Source organism: Schistocerca cancellata, unplaced genomic scaffold, assembly GCF_023864275.1.
Source record: "Schistocerca cancellata isolate TAMUIC-IGC-003103 unplaced genomic scaffold, iqSchCanc2.1 HiC_scaffold_674, whole genome shotgun sequence".
Lineage (NCBI taxonomy): Eukaryota > Metazoa > Arthropoda > Insecta > Orthoptera > Acrididae > Schistocerca > Schistocerca cancellata.
In genome coordinates, this window is record NW_026046685.1 from 374,151 (window position 1) to 377,500 (window position 3,350).

A 3,350-nucleotide genomic window follows, 5' to 3' on the forward strand; every position below is an offset into this window, starting at 1 on the left:
GTTGTGCCTTAACCTAACCCACGTTGTGCCTTAACCTAACCCACGTTGTGCCTTAACCTAACCCACGTTGTGCCTTAACCTAACCCACGTTGTGCCTTAACCTAACCCACGTTGTGCCTTAACCTAACCCACGTTGTGCCTTAACCTAACCCACGTTGTGCCTTAACCTGCTCTGTAATTGGCATATGACACGTTACATTAATCTAGTGTTGTCTAACCACAACCCTCTGAATATAGTTCGCTACTCGCACCGCCCACCCTCTTGTGTATCGTTTCATGTTCAACACTTCGCAAGTGTTGCTTACTTTTGACATGCTCCCGCTGTACACTGTAATGTGGACGACTGCAGGATGTACATCGCCCCCCCCCTCCCCCCTGCCTTCGCACGCTGGTCGTTCAGGTGCTTGCGTGTTCAATGCCCTTCGCAGCTGTTCACTGGCATTCGCATGTCGAAGCGCTCAGTCTACGTCGTGGTACGGCCTGTGTCCACTGTCCGCTGATGTCGTAAGCTTAACCCTCACATTGTACTGCACATAGGTCCGTATGTACTGAATGATACGCTGTGGCACATGTGTGACCGTACAACGACTGCGCCCAACAACAGCGAACCATACGGTCCAAATGTTGTGCACTCAGCCACGTGCCGTCTCCCCATAACAGCTACATTGCAGTGTGGTACGCCATAGAGACGTGTGGGAGTAACGGACGCCCTGGATGGCGATCAGCATGAGCCGTCTGTTGATGTAGTGGCGCGTGTATTCAAACGTAGTCGTCTCTTCTCACACAGTGTGATAGCATGGTGCACCGCGTTCCACATCTGCGACATGGTACAGATGCTGGTTGACAGTCGGTCTCGTAATGGACATCGCATACGTAGGGGGCCACCTCCCACGTGTTCTCTAGTCGTGCACATTTTGTTGCGTGTATGTGGGCAGACGTAGTGTGTCGTGACACCTAACAGACAGGTATGCAATAATCGTTGCATTTGCAAACTGGGATGGACGTCTACGTTTGCTGGTGACGTTACGCAAATGAACAACTGGTAAACCCATTGTGGTACGGTTGTTGTTGCTGGAGGTAAATCAGTAAGGGCAAATCTGTGTGTGAAGCGATACGCGGCGGTGGCTGGGTGGGACCGTCCCCGGCCGGTGAGGGGGGGCCGCCCGGCGTGCTGGCCGCGCGGTGCGTGGGCGCACGCGCTACAGCCGGCTGGTGGGGGCGCCCAGTGGCAGGCGCGCCGGCCGACGGACGCGGCAGGCGGCGCAGCTGCGCGCCGGGGCACCCTGCGCGCGGCGCCGGGCGGCCAAAGTGGGTCCTCGCGGGCCCGGTGCGAAGCGCGGTGGACATCTGCAGTGTGCTGGTCCGACTGAGGACTGTGTGCGTTGAGGATGCGCCGCCGCCCGGCACTCGGCGCCGCGACGCCGTCTGCTGCTCGGTCGCCCCAGCGGTTCTCGCTGGTGGTTTGTATCGCAGTTGTGCAGACGTGTTGGCACGTGCGCTGTGCTGGGAGAGTTCGCTTCGGCACCCACGTGGGGCCTTTGCCCTTCTGTGGCGCTGGCGTTGGAGCTGCCGGTCACTGTAGGTGGCGCGTGTTGTCTCCCGCCGGCAATGCCACGACAGCACGCTCCCGGGCCTCTGTCGGCAGCGGCAAGCTCAGTTGGGAGCACGGGTGGTCGCACCTAAAGCGTCTACTCGCCTAACTCCGGGCGATTGCGCCTCTCTCGAACCCGACCAAGTACTTAGGACGGCGCTGCGCGCCGCCGGGACCTGAGAGGGTTTCGAGGTGTATTGTGCAGGGGAGCTCAGCCTCCTCCTGTTTGCAGAATAATTGAGCGGACGCTTGCGTGTTCGCGCGGGGCCCCTGGGACACACTCCCGGGCGGCCGGCTGCTCAGCTCTAGTTGACGCAGCTCCCTGGTTGATCCTGCCAGTAGTCATATGCTTGTCTCAAAGATTAAGCCATGCATGTCTCAGTACAAGCCGCATTAAGGTGAAACCGCGAATGGCTCATTAAATCAGTTATGGTTCCTTAGATCGTACCCACGTTACTTGGATAACTGTGGTAATTCTAGAGCTAATACATGCAAACAGAGTCCCGACCAGAGATGGAAGGGACGCTTTTATTAGATCAAAACCAATCGGTCGGCTCGTCCGGTCCGTTTGCCTTGGTGACTCTGAATAACTTTGGGCTGATCGCACGGTCCTCGTACCGGCGACGCATCTTTCAAATGTCTGCCTTATCAACTGTCGATGGTAGGTTCTGCGCCTACCATGGTTGTAACGGGTAACGGGGAATCAGGGTTCGATTCCGGAGAGGGAGCCTGAGAAACGGCTACCACATCCAAGGAAGGCAGCAGGCGCGCAAATTACCCACTCCCGGCACGGGGAGGTAGTGACGAAAAATAACGATACGGGACTCATCCGAGGCCCCGTAATCGGAATGAGTACACTTTAAATCCTTTAACGAGTATCTATTGGAGGGCAAGTCTGGTGCCAGCAGCCGCGGTAATTCCAGCTCCAATAGCGTATATTAAAGTTGTTGCGGTTAAAAAGCTCGTAGTTGGATTTGTGTCCCACGCTGTTGGTTCACCGCCCGTCGGTGTTTAACTGGCATGTATCGTGGGACGTCCTGCCGGTGGGGCGAGCCGAAGGCGTGCGACCGCCTCGTGCGTGTTCGTGCGTCCCGAGGCGGACCCCGTTGAAATCCTACCAAGGTGCTCTTTATTGAGTGTCTGGGTGGGCCGGCACGTTTACTTTGAACAAATTAGAGTGCTTAAAGCAGGCAAGCCCGCCTGAATACTGTGTGCATGGAATAATGGAATAGGACCTCGGTTCTATTTTGTTGGTTTTCGGAACCCGAGGTAATGATTAATAGGGACAGGCGGGGGCATTCGTATTGCGACGTTAGAGGTGAAATTCTTGGATCGTCGCAAGACGAACAGAAGCGAAAGCATTTGCCAAGTATGTTTTCATTAATCAAGAACGAAAGTTAGAGGTTCGAAGGCGATCAGATACCGCCCTAGTTCTAACCATAAACGATGCCAGCCAGCGATCCGCCGCAGTTCCTCCGATGACTCGGCGGGCAGCCTCCGGGAAACCAAAGCTTTTGGGTTCCGGGGGAAGTATGGTTGCAAAGCTGAAACTTAAAGGAATTGACGGAAGGGCACCACCAGGAGTGGAGCCTGCGGCTTAATTTGACTCAACACGGGAAACCTCACCAGGCCCGGACACCGGAAGGATTGACAGATTGATAGCTCTTTCTTGATTCGGTGGGTGGTGGTGCATGGCCGTTCTTAGTTGGTGGAGCGATTTGTCTGGTTAATTCCGATAACGAACGAGACTCTAGCCTGC

At 55.8% G+C, this 3,350-nt stretch overlaps 1 non-coding gene across 1 annotated transcript in view; it reads left to right on the forward strand.

The window, feature by feature from the left end:
• Positions 1-1,910: 1,910 nt before the first annotated feature.
• Positions 1,911-3,350, forward strand: part of LOC126138916 (small subunit ribosomal RNA) — a 1,909-nt gene continuing 469 nt past the window's right edge. The window contains exon 1 of the ribosomal RNA XR_007528408.1: positions 1,911-3,350. This exon is cut by the window's right edge and continues 469 nt beyond it. This is a non-coding gene — a ribosomal RNA (small subunit ribosomal RNA).